Source organism: Aquarana catesbeiana, linkage group LG06 (assembly GCF_042186555.1).
Source record: "Aquarana catesbeiana isolate 2022-GZ linkage group LG06, ASM4218655v1, whole genome shotgun sequence".
Classification (NCBI taxonomy): Eukaryota; Metazoa; Chordata; class Amphibia; order Anura; family Ranidae; genus Aquarana; species Aquarana catesbeiana.
Genome location: NC_133329.1, coordinates 188,751,383 through 188,770,872, shown reverse-complemented (window position 1 = coordinate 188,770,872; position 19,490 = coordinate 188,751,383). Strand labels below are relative to the sequence as shown.

At 44.3% G+C, this 19,490-nt stretch overlaps 1 long non-coding RNA gene across 1 annotated transcript; it reads right to left on the bottom strand.

Moving 5' to 3' along the window:
- Positions 1 to 5,860: 5,860 nt before the first annotated feature.
- Positions 5,861 to 7,194, bottom strand: LOC141147705 (uncharacterized). Its single transcript, XR_012245112.1, has 3 exons — positions 6,611 to 7,194; positions 6,430 to 6,513; positions 5,861 to 5,977 (listed from the first exon to the last, which is right to left on the bottom strand). It is a non-coding gene; the product is annotated as an uncharacterized lncRNA (long non-coding RNA).
- Between the last annotated feature and the right edge of the window lie 12,296 nt (positions 7,195 to 19,490).

Sequence of the window (19,490 nt, the reverse complement as noted above, 5' to 3'; positions counted from 1 at the left end):
TTTCTCTGTCCCCAGATGACCTCCAAGAATGTGCCCATGGGCCAATTCCAACACCAACTTCCTGTAAGGTTTGGGCACCACAAGTTGCTCAACGGTTTCTTCTGCCCTTTGAGCCACTCGATACAGTAGGTCCCTTTCCACAGTGAAGTACGGGTAAGTGCAAGTTTTTTCTGGGTTCACTAACTCGCCATCTATTTTCACCACATTTTCCCGTGCCTTTATTAGGGTGGGGTCTTTTAACTGTTCTGTGGCAAAATTTTCCCTGTGAACCTCAAGATCTGAAAATTCCACAGACGGCATGTTTTCATCTGAGGATGTTGGCTCCTCCCCATTTTCTCGAGTTTCCCCTGCCAATACCGACAAGGGAAATTCTGGAGAGTCCTCACCACTCTCAGAGGAATTCTGGTCATCATCTTTCTGGTCTATAGGGGCACCAGTGGGGGGCTCAGGACAATCCCAGAGTTCCCAGAACATTGGAAAATCCCTTCCCACAATGGCATCATGTGGTAAGTGAGACACTAACCCCACCTGATGAGAGAGGTTACCTTTGTGGGTCTCAAAAAACACTGAAGTTACAGGATACTCTCGGGTGTCCCCATGCACACAAATAACAGCCACCTTGTTATTCCCAGAGACCACTGTAGTAACTAATTCCGCCTTTATCAATGTCACCAGGCTACCTGAATCCAGCAACACATCCACATTTCTACCATTAATACACATTTTACATAAATGTTTCTCAGGTCCCCGAATGGCAGTACAAGCGACTGTCGCAAACATCGACTGACGTCTGTCCCTTATAAAGTCACATTGCATAGGTTCATCCACAACTGGGCAATTAGCTGAAATATGTCCCTCTTGCCGGCAGCGGTAGCAAATAATCTTTTTCGCTGCCTCTTGCGGCCTGGGCTTCCCGGGCTGCTCCCGCCAGACATTAGGTTGAACCCCCACCTTCTCACTCTCTCCACCCTCACCCCTTGGAGTCATCTTACCCGCCACGGGGGATGGTCTGGTCTTAGGGTGGAAAGTCCGTGAGTCCCTGGAAGAGGTGGTCAGGTTCTCTGTAGCCAAGTACCTCTCAACCAGATCCACAAGCTTATCTGCAGTTTCTGGGTCTCCATGGCTTACCCACTTTTGGATGGCAGTAGGAAGAGCTCTCAGGAAACGATCCATAACAACACGTTCCACAATGTTTGGTGCGGTCAAAGTCTCTGGCTGCAGCCACCTCCTGCTCAGGTGAATGAGATCATACATTTGAGACCTGGGGGGTTTTCCAAGCCGGAAAGTCCAGTTATGTACACGCTGAGCCCGGACGGCCAGGGTGACACCCAGCCGTGCCAATATTTCTGTTTTTAGCACCACATAGTCTTTTGCTTGGTCCGGCTCTAGGTCATAATAGGCTTTCTGCGATTCCCCTGTTAACAGAGGGGCCACAAGTCCAGCCCACTGCTCCTTAGGCCACTTTTCCCTTTCAGCAGTCCTTTCAAATGTGGTCAAAAACACCTCCGGATCATCCTCTCCAGTCATTTTTGTCAGTAAACGGCTCACACCAAAGGATGCAGTATTAGTGGAACCACTTGCCTCACTGGTCTGCGGCCGTTGCTGCATTAATGTCTCGATTTGTTGTTGGAGTCTCTGCTCTTGCTTTTGTAACAGCTCTATGAAGCGGGCCTCAGATTGCTGCTGGGCTTGTTGCTGAGCGTCCAGACTCTGCAGTTGAGCTTTCTGCTGAGCTTCCAGACTCTGCTGAAAAGTTGCATTTATCTGCTGCTGGCTTTGTTGTTGAGCTGCAAGGCTCTTTTGCAAACCTGCATTTGTCTGCTGCTGATTTGCATTTGCTAGAGCCAGCTGTCTCAGTATCTCCTCCATGCTGGCCTTTAAAAAAACTGCCCCTGCTTCTCCACCAACTGTGAGGGGTTAGCTCGGCAGCGGGTGTGTGTGACCCCCTGGATGGGTTCACCACACAAAATCAGGCACAGCAGACAGCTTGGTAGGTGAAACAAAAACAAAGGTGCGGTTTATTCAGACTAGATGCATTGAAAAAATAACAGAAAAACAAAAGAAACATGAAAAGAAATCCTGGTCAGCTTGACCGCTTACTACACACGTAGTGTCCCTAACTAACAACTGGGTGCAGCCTTGTGCTGCCCCAGACCCTATCTCTCTTTGAGAAGTTTTGCCACACAGGCGTTAACTCACCGCAAAGCTCAGATACCACACTCCCCAGTCTACACAATCACAGAACTGGTTCCAGGATGGAGCATCTCCCTAAGCCTGCTGGGGTGATTTCTATAGGTCTTAATGAGCCCACTTACTTCAGCTGGGCTCATTAACTCTTCCCCTGCAGGACTCCCAGCACTCCCCCTAGTGGTATAAGTCAGCATAAAGCCTGAATCTAGGGCATACATATATTCCATCCTGGATGCAACCAGGTGATTTTACCTGCCTGCTGTCACAATATATATATATATATATACACACTTCTGTCTATCCTACAAGAATGTTTGTCACCATTAACAGAGGTCTTACCTGTGAGGCCACTGTACTCTGTGATACATGAGCTTTAAGGAACAAAATATAGGGGAGACACATAAGATACCTCACTCAAATCTGGGGGGGGCATATATATATATATATATATATATATATATATATATATATATATATATATATATACACACATACACATGCATTATATATATATATATATATATATATATATATATATATATATATATATATATACTTCTGACACATAAGATATAAGATACCTTATTCAAATCTGGGGGGGAGGGGCGCAATAATTTTGTGCATGTAAGAAAACTAAATAATTTATATATTTTTATATTTTATATATATATATATATATATATATATATATATATATATATATATATATATATATATATATATATATATATATATAGTAATATAATTAATATATAAATATATACACACACAAGTGTCAGGAGTATCGAGCACTCAAGCTCCTCATTCGAGCTTCCGGGGTTTTGGTTAGGGCACTCTCCTTGACTGTATGTCAACTTTTAAGGTGATTAATGTGGCCAGTCTCTGGGTGGAAACCAAACCTGTTGTAAGCCTGCCTTTTACCAGAACTGTCATAGAAAGCCATCTGCCTATCTGCCAACCGCAAGTACCTGTTTGCTTTGCTCAGTTAGCACCTGCCCCAGTGTGGTAGTCAGGCACTATAGCATTGTGTCCATAGGCGTGCCCACGGGGTGTGCCGGGTGTGCCTGGGAACACCCTAATCCCCTGAGCAGTGTTTAGTCCCATGCCGTCTGTATCCTGAGATCTGCCTGGGCTGATGTGCAATGAGTACCCCGCACTGCCTGTGAGGCAGTATAACATTGCTGATATTGGGGCTTGTAAGATCCGCTTAGTGTGACACTGACTGTATAATAACTGCATGCAGAGAGAGAGCGGACCTGTCAGAATTCATGTATGATGTCGGGGTGGGCGGGACCGAGCAGGTACCGAATACCAGCCAATGGGATGTGTATGTAGCCACGCTCCCTTTCTTAAGCTGCTCAATTATTAGCTGATGTTCAATAGCCGCTCGGTCCTGCTCGGATGTCACACAGGCACAGCGAGCAGAGTGAAGCCGCCTCCCCCTCCAGTGTTTATGTGTACACAGGGGGAGGGGACCTGCTGTGCCTGTGCCACGCTGATCTGAGGTACTGAATGGGATGGGGGGAGGGGGGTCTGTCTGTGCTGAAGGGGGGGTTTATGCTGAATGGGGGGCTCCATCTGTGCTGAAGGGGGGTGTGCTTAATGGGGGGTCCATTTGTGCTGAAGGGGGGGAGTGCTTAATAGGAGGTCCATCTGTGCTAAAGGGGGGGTTTGTGCTGAATAGGGGGCTCCATCTGTGCTGAAGGGGGGTGTGCTTAATGGGGGGGTCCATCTGTGCTGATAGGGGGTCCGTCTGTGCTGAAGGGGGGTCCGTCTGTGCTAAGGGGGGTCTGTGCTGAATGGGGGGGTCTGTGCTGAAGGGGGGGTCCATCTGTTCTGAAGGGGGGTATGTGCTGAATGGGGGGTCCATCTGTGCTGAAGTTGGATATGTCTGAATGGGGGGGATCTGTGCTGAAGGGGGAAGTTCGTCTGTGCTGAAGGGGGGGTCTGTGCTGAGGGGGGCTGAATAATGTAAAGGGGTCCAGTGGTGCACAGTGGGGTGTTTTTACATTTTAACATGGGGGGCTGCCAGATATAGGATCCGCCCGGGTGCCAAATGCTCTAGGTACGCCCCTGGAAACCCCCCCTCTCATCTGTCAGTCCTTCTGACATGCCACCTGTCTATGCCAGTCAGTGCCGCCTGTCAGTTTGTGAGTGCCAATCAGTGCTTCCAATCAGTGCCACCTGTCAGTGCCAATCAGTGCTAGTGCTACCTGGCAGTGCCAATTAGTGCTTCCAATCAGTGCCACCTGTTAGTGCCAATAATTGCCAAGTGCTTCCAATCAGTTCCACCTGTCAGTGCCAATGAGTGCCACCTATCAGTGCTTCCAATCAGTGCCACCTGTCAGTGCCAATCAATGCCAGTGCCACCTGTCAGTGCCAATCAGTATCAGTGCCGCCTGTCAGTGTCAATCAGTGCCACCTGGCAGTGCCAATCAGTACCAGTGCCAACTGTCAGTGCCAATTAGTGCTTCCAATCAGTGCCACCTGTTAGTGCCAATCAGTACTTCCAATCAGTGTTACCTGTCAGTGCCAATCAGTGCCAATGCCGCCTGTCAGTGCCAATCAGTGCTTCCAATCAGTGCCACCTGTCAGTGCCAGTCAGTTACACACCAGTGCAAATGAGTGCCACCTGTCAGTGCCAATCAGTGCCGCTTATCAGTGCTGCCAATCAGTTCTGTTAATCAGTGCCCATCAGTGCACTGAGTGCAGGGATGGGGAGATGAACTCAGCAGCCAGGCACATTGTCCAAGGGGCACAACTGAAATCTGTTGATGTTTATTAATGCCACATGCCGATTTTAGTATATAGGTAATCACTACACTACTATTTACAATAAACTACTGGAGGTAAAAGAAAAAAGTGTAATTGAAAGGCCTGCCGCTAAGCACTGTTATGTGTTCCCACACCACAAAAAAAAAAAAAAAGTGCAGCACAAACTTAATGGTCAACAACTTAACAATAATGGTGGAATCCTCTAATGTATGGAAATCTCAATAAACTTCAATATTATTACAATACCGGTCTCTGTGATACGCAACTTCACATATAATACACATCAAGCTGAAAATAAGACATACTGTATAAAAATAAACTTAGCAGGGATGGTGGAAACCCCTCCTATAGATATTTACCATACAGATTAATCTCAAGTGAAACAACTTTTCAGTTGGGAGGTTCCCACCATTATAGCACTTTGGAATTTTTATTTTTTAGATCGTTACACTTAATTTTAGATGTTTTAGTTACTATTATAATGTGAATTTTTGCAATTGAAGGTAATTTTCCAACACCCTTGCTAAGTCCATGTCTTTATGGACCTTGCTTTGTACACTGGTGCGCAGTCATGTTGGAACAGGAAGGCGTCATCCCCAAACTGTTCCCACAAAGTTGGGAGCATAAAATTGTCCAAAATGTCTTGTTATGCTGATACCTTAAGAGTTCCCTTCACTGGAACTAAGGGGCCAAGCCCAACCCCTGAAAAACAACCCCCCACCATAATCCCCCCCTCCCCCCCTTCACCATAATCCCCCCTCCACCAATTATTTGGACCAGTGCACAGAGCAAGGTAAAGCTTCTTCAGTAGCACTGTTTAATAGTTTTAGTAATTTTATTTGAATCATTGTTACAAAAGATAAAAAATGTCCCAGTCTCCTGTTCTTACCTTGCAGGGAAGTGAGCATTCAGATCCCTGGTGGTCAAGAGGGCTGCTAAATACCAGGGCCAAGGTAGGCCATGAGTTCAGATGTATCTCTCTCTTGGAGCTCTGGGAAGTGGAGGTGCTGCGCTGGCAATGGCATAGATATTAAGGAATAATTTTTGATGTAAAAAACATAAAATAAGTAACACTAGTTTATTTCATATATACATCAAAAGAACATTTTTGCAATGTATGCACTCCTTGACACAGTCCTTTACTGACACACCCTGATATACTCACACCCACTTAAAATATACATATACACACAGACACACACTGACCCATAAAGACAGACACACAGCTTAACAGACAGACACAATGACCAATGAATGAACTGCCTCGTACACAAAGACAGACTGACCCATACATACACAGAGTCACAGAAAAACCCATACACACTCACATTGACCCATACACCCACAGACTGACCCCATACTCACTCACACACACTGACAAATCAATATTATTTATTTACAAAAAAAGTCATACAAGATTATCATTATAACATCCTAAAAGTGGGGTGTACTGTTAATACTTACTATGAAGTGCTCAAAAACTCATGTGTGGATCTATTTGATTCTTCCTCATCCAGGTCTAGTGTTCCGCATGCATGTGTGAGGTCACTAAATTGCAAAAAAAATAGAGAGAGGGATATAAATTAGCAGAAATGATTAATGGAATCATGGAAAGTGAGTAAGGGAAAATTGATAAGTCACTCACATGTTTGAGGGTACCACAGGGAACATACTTTTCCATGATGAAATCCATAGTGTGGTGAGATGTCTTCCAACGTGACCTACAAGATTTCTTCTCTGAGGGCAGGTGGCAGCAGTATGCAGTAGCAGCACAGTAGGAGTAGAGCCACAGTGTTTGTGGGAGTATTGTGAGCCATGGAATTAAAGAGTAAGTTTCTTTTTGGAATGCTAACATATTTTTTGGTGGGAAAATTGGGAGCCATGGAGTGAAAACACTACTCCAAAAATGAACGAAAACTAAACAAACTAACCCCAGCTTAGGTTGATCACATTCTTTCAAATGGTGGTAGTAGATATTGGCAAATAATCAATACAACAAAACCAAAAACATGTCAGGAATGGATATCTATACAAATGAATGGATATGTTTAAAGTGGTTGTACACCCTGTACAACCACTTTTACCTACAGGTAAGCCTAGATTATTAGGATATATTTACACAAGAGAGACGTGCGCCAATGTCTACGGCGCATGCGCCTTAGACAGTGGCGAAGGCACACTTTAGAAACAGCGATCGTGCTGTTTCTAAAGGAGGTTATGCCGTGACTGGCAGCTCCCGCGTGCATAGCTTAAGCATACTAGCTCATTATGTAATACTCACCTGGGATCGAAGCCCCAGCTGCGGTGCACGACACAGCACCGGCAGGCGACATGTTGTCCCGGAGTTACTTCCTGGTATCGCGGCTCCAGCGCTGTGTTTGTCCGGAGCAGCGATACACGAACGTAACTCCGGGATGACATGTCACCGGCCGTGGCTGTGTTGTGCACCGCAGCGGGGGCTTCGATCCCAGGCGAGTATTACATAATGAGCTAGTATGCTATGCATACTAGCTCATTATGCCTTTGTCTTGCTGGTGTTAGATTTGTTATTTTTTTACAACCACTTTAAGAAATATTTGTATTTGAAAAGTTTAATTCTCAACTTTAGAGACTGAGAGCCTAACAAGCTAGGATCAGCCTCACGGTATGATCTCTTTTTCGGGTTTACAACCTCGGCCTTATTTGGGGTGGGGGTAGAGAGTAAGCCAATTGTCCCAAAAAGATTTAGGTAAATAAAATGTTTAGGCAATCAATGTTGTACCACTAGCGATGGGACTGCCCCCCACCCAAAAAGAAATCATTGAATAATATACACTGAGGCTGATCACAGCTTCTCATGCTCTCTCAGTCTCTACATTGTGATTGATACTTTATCATATATTCATTAAACATATTCATTTTGGTACATATCCTGACATGCACTATATTTGGTTTTGTTGTATTTAGTATTTGGCACCTAATCTTGGAACAGGTTGAATTTATAGATTTGATAAAGATAAGAAGTAGTACAATTACTCGGTTTCAAAGCTTAGGTCAGGGTAGCCCAGCTTTGGGAGATTAACTTTGAGAAATGTCATCTGCTCCATCAGATGTTGGGCCAGTTGTGATCTCTGTGGGCACAGAATATTTCCAGTGATAGAAAATACCCACTCACTTTGGACAGAGGTAGGGGGGCAGGAAAGTAGCTCTTGGGCCACCACAGAAAGAGCAGGCCAAATACCCCGCTTCTCATCCCAATACTGTAATCTGTAATCTGTAGTAGAGGGCAAGTGTGGTTCTGACAGGTAAAGTTTAACATGATCTGACACAATGCTTTGTTTCACGGTGGGCAGTTTTGTGGGTGCAGCTAAAGAATGTAATGCCAAACTCCAAACGTCAGGTGTTTTGGTGGTGTGCGCAGCAGTGGTGGTGCTGATACCAGTAGATGATGGTGCCACAATGTCACTATTAGACTCCTCCTGCTCTTCTTCCTCATCACCCTCTAATGGCCTAAACAATTTTCTGTGACTGTCACACACCCTCAGAATTAATAGATCCCTATAGGTGGTAAGGGAACTCCTGAGGAGTGCCATTTTTCCCTTGATTCATGGATCGCACATAGAGGCAAGCATTAACTCAGGGCATGCCTCTATGAGCTCGTTCATCCTTTGATTTAATTGTGTCTTCAGTCTCCTTACAATTGCAGCAACATCTGCAACTATGCCCCCAGGCAAGAAGTCTCTGTTGTTCTGAAAGCCATCCATCTTATTGACAAGATATGTGAAGAGAGGAATGACTTGAGCCAGACTTGCATTCCCTTGGCTCAATTTTTCAGTAACATCTCGAAAAGGGCTAAGCACCACCTGGCTAATTATTTTCCATTCCTCCCTGCTTAGTGGCCTAGCTACACCGATAACATGTTCATTTGACATGGCGTGTATTGGCTTTTGCTGTTCCATAATTCGTTCAAGCATCTTTAAAGTGGAATTCCAACGGGTGACTACATCTACCTTCAAGAGGTGCTGCGGAATGCCAGCCTTACTCTGCTCAAGTCTGAGTATATTACTATCTTTCACACTTCGATGAAAATGGCCTGCTATCTTTCTACAGGAGTCTAAGATAGCGGACAATTTTCTAGTGCCACTTTCATCATCCAAAGCAGCCTTCACAACAAGATGCAGGGTGTGTGCAGAGCAACGAATGCCAACAAATCTGCCATCTCGCACGGCCTTGAGCATGTTTTCTGCAGCATCAGTGACTATAAAGCCCATCTTTGGCCGTGTGCCTGCCTCCTCCCCAAGCCACCCCGCCACCATTTTCTCAAGTGCACGTAAAATATTTACAGCACTGTGCTGCTGGTCCATGACTTCTGCATGCAGCAAGAATGTGCGATGCCCATGGTTGAGAGTTACTGCTGCCTTCGCCCCTGTGCTTCTTGTCCCTGTTTTTTGCTTTGTTGGTTGCGACTCCTTGGGCTGCCACCAGTGTGCCGTCAATGACAAAAAGGCATGTTGCCCACTGGGAGCGCTCCACAAGTCTGTAGTGAAATGGACAGACTGGCCAGCTGCTCTGCCCAGCTCCTCTTTCAATAATCCAACACAGGAATTATACAAAGAGGGTACAATTTTGCGAATAAAGGTAGTACGGCAGGGTAGAACATAGTGAGGTGCAACCGCCTTCATGAGTTGTTTAAACGGCTCACCTTCAACTATACTAAAGGGTGCTCACCCGACTGCTATTAGTTGCCCTATAAGACGGGTAATTTTATGTGTCTGTTGATGAGACATCCCCCTTGATTGAAAGCTGCTAAATTGTTGCAGCGTGGGCTGCTGTTGCTTCCCTCATGGGGAGAATGCGATGAGTGGGAGAAGTAGAGTCCATTATACAGTATTTCTATTTGTAAATAGTATTATTATTTATCTTTTTAAAAAAATAAAAAATAAATAAATTTTTTTTTTTCAGGAAAAGAAAGGGATCGAGGACTCAGAGTATTATTAATTTATTGGTCCTAACATGGAACAAAGATCTACTAATCTACTACTACCACCCTCAATATCTAGTAGATGCTGCCTGGACTGGCCTAGTAGTGGCACTAGCTAACACAACAAAACAAATTTTGTAGGGCAGACAGACAGCAAGATAGTAAAACCACACAGTTCCACACTGTCTCACAAAAGGGAAAAAAAAAATAACTGCAGGAAATCCTAGGAATAATAAATAGTAAGCCTAATTAGAAATTTATAATTTCTCTATCACTCTCTGTGTCACAAGAGAGTGACACTGACTCACAAATCCAACACCACCCACACCCTGTCTAGAATGCAGTCTGACATAGGAGAAAACAAAAATATGTCAGAGATATTACAAAATGCAAATATAGAAATTAGAATATAGACAGGGTATGCTTAAGAAACAAAGAATTTCTCTCTCACAAGTCACAACTAAACTCACAAATCCACCAAAACAGTGCCACCTACCCAAACACACCCTGTCTGGACTCTGGATGGAATCCACTGCAGTCTATCACAGAAAAACACACAAGGGAATAAGAAACAAGCTCATTGGGGGAAGGGACAACCTCTTCAGGGGAAGGGACAAGCTTATTGGCCAACGTTCAGACATATTTCAGAACTAACTAATTCGTTCTGCAGGATATTCGTTATTTCGTATTTTCGTTGTTTTGACTTCCGTTTTCCGAATATTTGTAATTTTGATTTTACGTTCATTTTGATTTTCGTTATTTTGAATCTTTGTTCGGTATTTTTGTTTTTTCCTTTTCCGTTTTCAGAATATTCGTAATTTCAATTTTTCGTTAATTTTGATTTTCGTTATTTTCAATCTTTGTTCGGTATTTTCGTTGTTTTTATGTTTTTGTTTTTTCATTCTTTCGTATTTTTGTATTTCCAATTTAATAATTTCATATTTTCGTTGATTTCCATATTCGTTATTTTCGATAATTCGTTGTTCGTTAGAACCTTAAGTAAACCGTTCGTTCATTCGTATGTTTACGAGTTAACGAATTTAAAGAATTTTGACGAATAACGAATTCGTAACTAAACGAATTGCACATGTCTAGATTTGACAGTGTGGGGTAAGGCCCAATTCACCTGGTTCGGAAGAATAAACATTTTTAAGATGCTTCTTCCGGAATTCCTGTACTTTTTCTAAATGGTTTCCATGAATTGCTAAAGGTGTTTTTCTACCACGCCCTGGCTACCTCGAGCTCACAGAGGGTTGGCAAATTCTCTATCCCCACAAAGCTACCTTAGCACTTTGGGATGGTTTGAATAAAAAGCACAACTTAGCTCCACCCCATTCTCTTCATTCTCCTTATTCTCCTTTAGATTGCTTTCGCAAGTTTCTCCTAATGGGAACAGATATCCTTTTTCCAGTCCTGGGGAGGGTCAGCTAAAATCCAATGCTTTTGATTTCTGAAGGGTTCAGAGCTGATATCCTTATCAGAACTCAGACAAGAGTAGGGTACAACTGCACTGGACAGGAACCTAAAGTGTCCGATTCACTCACACGATACTCATTCCCCCTGTGTTTTGACAAAGACCAATCCACTCCACTGCTATCTAAGGTTTATAAATTCTTGCTGGACCTCTTGACCCATACTGTACTGTACTACATAAGGAAGTGGTAATCGAAATTATCAGATAGTAGCATAGATAAAATAGCGACACTGGGCCATACCTCTTTGATCAATTTGAAAATGCAGGAATCCTGCTACAAATTCCTATCCCACTAGTACAGGATCCCTTATAAACTACCCCGTACATATAAGGCAGCATCAGCACTTTTCTGCAGAGGGTCTGGACAGACAGGAACATTTTTGCACCTCTAGTGCGAATGTCTCCTTATTAAGACGTTTTGGGCAGACATTCGGGACCTGATTGCTAAAGCCACCCAATATGGGCTGGCAGATGATCCACTTCCGATGCTCTCAGGGACTTTGTTCTGTACACAAGAGTGTTTACAGGCTAATTAGCCCACTTTCTGCTTGCTGGGACAGTTCATCCAAAGTTTCCTTTCTCTTGGGAAAAGCCCATTTTGTTTTGAGCATTATTCACTGGTTGTATATTTTATATGATTGATAGATTCTATGTATCAATACCATGACACATTGGTCTGGTGACAGTGGGACTGGTGTGGCAGTGATCAAGAACACTTTTGTTCGCTTACACAGGTCTGGTGACAATACAACTGATGTGGTGGCAATCCGGAACTCTGTTGCTGGCTTACACCAATCTGATGACACTGCAACTGGTGTGGTAAGGACCAGAAACACTGTTGCTGCCTGCACTGATTTGGTAACAGTTGGACTGGTGTGGCAGCAATCAGGAACACAGTTAGTGCCTTACGCTGGCCTGGTGACACTGGGACTCATGTGGCAGTGATCAGGAGCACTGTTGCTGGCTACACTGCCATGATGATACTGTGACTTGTTTAGTGGTGATCAGAGGCACTCTGGCTGACTGCACTGGCATGGTGACATTGTTCTGTGTGGCCAGCAATCAGGGACACTGTCAGGCTGCACTGGCATACAGTGTCACCAGAGTGACAGTGTATTAGGGTGGCTAGTGATCAGGGACACTGGCTGGCTGCTTCAGTGACATGGTGTAAATAAATGATTACAGTATTTCCTACAGTGACAATCGCTATAGAAGCATTTGGAAGATCCCAATGGCCGATACATTATGGTCAAAGGCTCTCTATAAAGCACACCAATCACTTTAGTCAATATATATGCCCCAAATTCTGAACAGGGAGCTTTCCTAGATAGGAATCCGGACAAAGCTAATGACCCTGATTATGGGCGGAGATTTTAATTTCTGTATAGTTCCCTGTTTAGACAACTCCTCTGGCAAGGCTACCCTGCCCATAGCTGCTCAGAAGCATCTTTCTTAATCCCTTCAGGTTCTCCGATTGATAGATAGTTGATGGATTTTTCATGCTACTGATAAAGATTTGCCCTACTCTTCCTAGGTACATCAGACGTATTCCCGTATAGATATGCTTCTGGTTGACCAGGGATACTTAGACAGAGTACTCTCTACCACTATCCATCCAATTACTCTTTCAGATCATGCCCCTGTGAGGTTGGTGGTCACCCCCCCCCCCCCCATATCCTTCGAATTAGCCCTGGGCATGGCGTAATAATGAAAATCTCTTAGATGATGTAGCAGTGACAGGATCAAAACGCACCACGCTGCAATGGTATTTCATGGAAAACGACACGAGGGTGGCTTCCAAGAGGGTGATTTGTGAAGCCCATAAGGGGGTGGCTAGGGGTTGTTTATTGCAAAGGCATCCTCCTTAAAGAAACTGTTGAATTCTGAGGTGTCCAGCTTATTATCTCAGATTACAGATCTCTCTCATCGCCATAAGCAAGGGAATGATCCATAGGTCGGTAGCCAGTTGGTGGAGATGCGGAGGTGATTTAAACAGTTTCTAGACACACAAATCCAACAGAAATTGTGCTTTGTTGCCCATAAATTTTATGAGCAGGGCAACAAATGTGGATGCATGTTAGCTAGAGCCCTTAGGTGCAAATCTGGCAGTGCACAGGTACCTTATATTCAGTCTCACAATGGGGATAAACTTTATTTCCCTTCCTAAGCTGCCAACAGTTCCGAGATTTTTACCACCCTCATTATCATTTGAGAGCTGAGGAACCAGCAGAGCCCACACAGAGGCGCAGAGATCAGATGATTGCATATCTGGAGGAGATCAAAATCGGTGTCTGTCATCCCAGATCGCTCTGGATTTAGAGCATAATATTACAATATAACCTTTGAAGTGAGTTGTAGAGATTTCACAACCTCTCAAATTTTAAGATTAATATGGGCAAATCAGTAATTATGCTCTTAATGTCCCCCGGGAGGTGAGAAAGGTGATGGAGGACTCTATCCCTTTTAAGTGGACAGGTGGCCCCTTTTCCTATTTAGGTATTCGTTTAACAGCTGATCCTTCTGACTTGTTTATAGCTATTTTACCACCCCTCATAGATGTGATAAAAGCAGATTTGACAGTGTGGGGTAAGGCCCAATTCACCTGGTTGGGCAGAATAAACATTTTTAAGATGATTCTTTCATGATACAAACTTATCTGTAGGCTCCTAGAAATGCTCTGTGGTCCCCCACCTTCTGCATGCTGGTAAGAGTCGTATACCCCTATATTGGAGGTCTGCTACAGTTCCTACTATTAAGGAATGGTTATCAAATGTACAAGAAGCAAGCAGAGGAATGAAGGCATCATTGCTCAGACAATTATGATAAATATTATGGGACAATAATTAACAAATGAGTTACAAATCGCGCTCCCTTTAAAGTGCAAGCGCAAAATTTGCACTTGCACTTTAAAGGGAGCGCGGTTTGTAATTCATTTGTTAATTATTGTCCCTTACATTTATCCTTATAACGTGCTGCTCCTAAATTAGTTTAACCAGCCTCCATTTGCGCGGGTTGGTAGTTTCTACCATTGACCATACATGATAAATATTATACCACTTGAGCGCTCTGGATTGACTTCAGTACCTCTGAACTGTACAAACAGTTGACACAATAAAGTGTTATTAAAGCGGAGTTCCACCCATAAAAAAATGTTTATATAACTGTGCAGCAAATAACATAACAAATGACATTTGGACAAAAATTTTTTTTTCTACTTACATTTAACCAGTTGCCGACCGCCTCACGACGATATACATTGGCAGAATGGCACGGGCAGGCAAAGTAACGTACAGGTACGTTACTTGCCTCCCGCGGGCGGGGGGGTCCGATCGCCCCCCCCCCCGGTGCCCGAGACGGTCGGTATTTCTCCCCTGGAGAAACAGAGGCAGAGGAAGTGATGTCATCTCTCCTTGAGCCGGTCTTTTTGTTCCGGCGCCGAGCAGAGAAGACATCAAGTAAGTGCACCAAACACTACACTTTCAGTAGAACACACTAGGCACACTTTTTACCCCCCATCACCCCCCGATCACCCCCCTGTACCCCCTGTCACAGTGACATCAATAGCAGTTTTTTTTTTTTGCATTGGTGTCAGTTTGTGACAGTTATAAGTGGTAGGGCAGTTGGTATTAGCCCCTTTAGGTCTAGGATACCCCCCTAACCCCCCTAATAAAGGTTAACCCCTTGATCACCCCCCCCCCCCGTCGCCAGTGTCACTAAGCGATCGTTTTTCTGATCGCTGTATTAGTGACACAGGTGACACTAGTTAGGGAGGTAAGTATATAGGTTCACCGTCAGCATTTTATAGCGACAGGGACGCCCATATACTACCTAATAAAGGTTTTAACCCCCCATAGTTAACCCTTTCACCAGCGATCACCGTATAACTGTTACGGGTGACGCTGGTTAGTTAGTTTGTTTATTATAGTTTTAGGGCACCCGCCGTCTAATAAAGGTTTAACCCCCTAATTGCCCGGTGGTGATATAAGTTAAGTTTTTAGGGTCAGATAAGGTCTGCATCGCCCCAGGCAGCGTCAGGTTAGCGCCAGTACCGCTAACACCCACGCACGCAGCATACACCTCCCTTAGTGCTATAGTATCTGAACGGATCAATATCTGATCCGATCAGATCTATACTAGCATCCCCAGCAGTTTAGGGTTCCCATAAACACAGTGTTAGCGGGATCAACCCAGATACCTGCTAGCACCTGCGTTTTGCCCCTCTGTCCAGCCCTGCCCAGCCCACCCAAGTGCAGTATCGATTTTTTTTTATTTTTTTTTGGCGCGGGGTTCCCCTTAAAATCCATACCAGACCTGAAGGGTCTGGTATGGAATTTAGGGGGACCCCACGTCATTTTTTTTTTTTTAATTTTGGCAGGGGTTCCCCTGACCTAGTTTTAAATGGCTTTTTTTTCCTTCGAAATGTCATTTTGCTGTCAGACTGTTCTAAACACGGGAAACATGCGCCCCTTTACAGGCATACTATAGACACCCCCCAGCTACGAAATTTAAAGGGATATTACACCTTTTATTGTTTGACTTTAAGCATTATTAAAATCACTGCTCGTGAAAAAACGTCCGTTTTTAAAACTTTTTTTTTTGAATTGATCCATGTCCCCTGGGGCAGGACCTAGGTCCCCAAACACTTTTTATGACAATAACTTGCATATAAGCCTTTAAAATTAGCACTTTTGATTATTCATGTTCGTGTCCCATAGACTTTAACGGTGTTCGCGTTTTTGAACGAACTTTTTTCCTGTTCGCATGTTCTGGTGCGAACCGAACAGGGGGGTGTTCGGCTCATCCCTAGTGAAGAGGCCTACACGTTTCTGAGCATGACAGATAGTGAAGAGGAAGTCACTCATCTGTCAGATTTAGGCTCAGAAATCGATCCTGTAGAGGACAGCGGCTCCATGACAGATAGCTCTGACGACGGAGTTGTGGTCCCTGCCAAGGTCAGGCGTACCAGACCCCAAACTTCTTCTTCTGTCCTTGATGTGCAACCAGCGGCCTAGTACACCCTGGTCGAACATCCAGCACTGCAGTAACACTTGGTGACGTGGTGAGTCCCATAAGTGCAGTTCAAGCTGGCAAGGTGGCAAGCACAAGTAGTGTCCCGCTGCCACCAAGAAGATGAACACAGGCCCGTCGTGCCCATAGTGCCCTTCCTGCTGCATTTGCCAATCTGAATTGGGAACCCACCACTTCTGCAGCACCCGTACTTCCCCCATTCACTGGCCAACCCGGCATTCAGGTGAAAACAGTTGATTTTACGCCACTGGATTTTTATTCGCTGTTTTTCACCGAAGATCTCTATAGATCTGTTGTGGACCAAAGCAATTTATATGCTGGTCAACACATCACCACTATTCCCCAGTCCTCCCTTGCCACAGATTAGAGAGATTGGAGACCAATTACGGTCTCCGAATTTAAGCTCTTTCTGGGCCTTTCCCTCAACATGGGCCACTGACCCAATTCACCATATGCCCTTGTTCTCTGCCTGCATGACCAGGGCATGATATGAGCAGATTTTGCGGTTCATGCACTTCAACAACAATGAACTCTGTCGTCCTCGTGGAGACCCTGAATACGATCAGCTCTACAAAATTCGGCCCCTCGTAAACCACTTCAACCAATGTTTTGCAGACTTGTTTACTCCCCATCAAGTTGTCTGCGTTGATGAGTCCCTGATTAAGTTTTCTGGCTGCTTGTCATTCAAACAGCACCTTCCCAGCAAGCGTGCCAGATACAGGGTCAAGATGTATAAGCTCTGTGACAGGGCCACAGGCTATACATGTAGTTTTATGGTTTACGAGGGCAAAGATAGTCATGTAGAGCCGACAAACTGCCCTGACTACATAGGAAGCGCTGGCAAGATTGTGTGGGACTTGGTGTCACCCTTATTCGGAAAGGGGGTCCACTTGTATGTGGACAATTATTACACGAGCGTGCCACTTTTTAGTCACCTTTTTGATCACCAGATTAGAGCATGTGGCACCGTGCGACCTAATCGCCGGGGCTTTCCCCAGCAGCCTGTAGATTCCCGTCTTAGGCTGGGGGAGAGAGCCTGCTTCAAGTGTAATAACTTGCTCGCTATGAAGTGGAGGGATAATAAGAATGTTTTCATTCTTACCTCCCTTCATGCAGACACGACGGTCCAAATTACTACGGCGACTGGTGTTGTGGAGAAACCCGTCTGTGTCCACATATATAAAATATGGTAGGGGTGGACCTCAACGACCTGTGTTGGCGCCATACCTAGTTGCCCGTAAGGCCAGACGATGGTACACGAAAATGTCTGTTTATTTATTTCAATTGGCTTTGCTGAACGCTCATATGCTATACAGAGCTTCAGGACGGACTGGAAGAGGAAGAGCTCGTCAGAGCCCTTCTGTTTCCAGACGGTGCTCCACCTAACCTTCCCCAACCAAATGCAGTAAGCCGGCTGCATGAGAGGCATTTTCCCTATGTCCTCCCGAGTACCCCTACCCAACCAGCCCCCCAAAGAAGATGTCGTGTCTGCAGCAAGCATGGATATAGGCGTGACACCCGGTATTATTGTCCCTCCTGTCCTGACAATCCTGGTCTATGCATTGGTGAATGTTTTGAACGCTACCATTCACTAGTTGAGTATTAGCGTAGGGTACAGCACTGCACAGACTAGGACACACTTTCACAGGGTCTCCCAAGATGCCATCGCATTTTGAGAGACCCAAACCTGGTACCAGTTACAAAATTTAAAGTTACTAAAAAAAGTGTAAATAAAAAAAAAAGTTAAAAAAATAAAAATAGTTGTCGTTTTATTGTTCTCTCTCTCTATTCTCTCTCTATTGTTCTGCTCTTTTTTACTGTATTCTATTCTGCAATGTTTTATTGTTATTATGTTTTACCATGTTTGCTTTTCAGATATGCAATTTTTTGGTAACCATTTTTTTGTTTTCAGGTACGCCATTCAGCTGCAGAGCGGATTTATTCATCTTGACAGCAACAGCGTTTGCTCCCAAGATACATAAAGCCGTGACTCCAGCGCTGTCAGAGGTGATTTCACCACCACAGTTTCATACTTCAGCATATATGCAGAAGCGTGGGGGCAGCAGTGGGTGGAGGAGCGATTTGCTCCTACCTTTTGCGGGAGGATGCCCCCATGCTTCGGCATATATATATTTTAGGCACAGGTTGCGTTAAATGTTTTATTTTTTACTATGTTTTTTTGTATTTGCTTTGCAGGTATGGTAAGTCTTACTGTTATACTGTAATGTTACTTTGTTTTATTGTTAACCATCATTTGCTTAGCAGGTACGCCATTCAGTTGCAGCGCGGATTTATTTATCTTGACAGCAACAAGAGCAACGTGCTCAGTTTGAAGCTGTGGAGCTTGGTGTAAGTGGAGCTTTTTTAAGTGGGAGTTATAAACAAGAGTTAGAGTATACAAGTCTTGCTGTCTGTTGGTGTGTGTATTGCTGCTGTCTGCTGGTGTGTGTATTGCTGCTGTCTGCTGGTGTGTGTATTGCTGCTGTCTGTTGGTGTGTGTATTGCTGCTGTCTGTTGGTGTGTGTATTGCTGCTGTCTGTTGGTGTTTGCTGGGTTGCATTTTGGGGACTTTTCCTTTTAGTTTTTATCTTGCCTTTTGCTGTCACTTTTTAAATAGCTTTTCTTTTTTTTTTTTTTTTTTTTTTTTTTGTTGTTTCATCAGTCTATCAATTAAGGGTGTGGTTAATTGCTCCCAGGTGACTATTTAACTTGTTGTAGGACTCAGTTGAGCGTGCTCAGTTTGAAGCTGTGGAGCTTGGTGTAAGTGGAGCTTTTTTAAGTGGGAGTTATAAACAAGAGTTAGAGTATACAAGTCTTGCTGTCTGTTGGTGTGTGTATTGCTGCTGTCTGCTGGTGTGTGTATTGCTGCTGTCTGTTGGTGTGTGTATTGCTGCTGTCTGTTGGTGTTTGCTGGGTTGCATTTTGGGGACTTTTCCTTTTAGTTTTTATCTTGCCTTTTGCTGTCACTTTTTAAATAGCTTTTCTTTTTTTTTTTTTTTTTTTTTTTTTTTTGTTTCATCAGTCTATCAATTAAGGGTGTGGTTAATTGCTCCCAGGTGACTA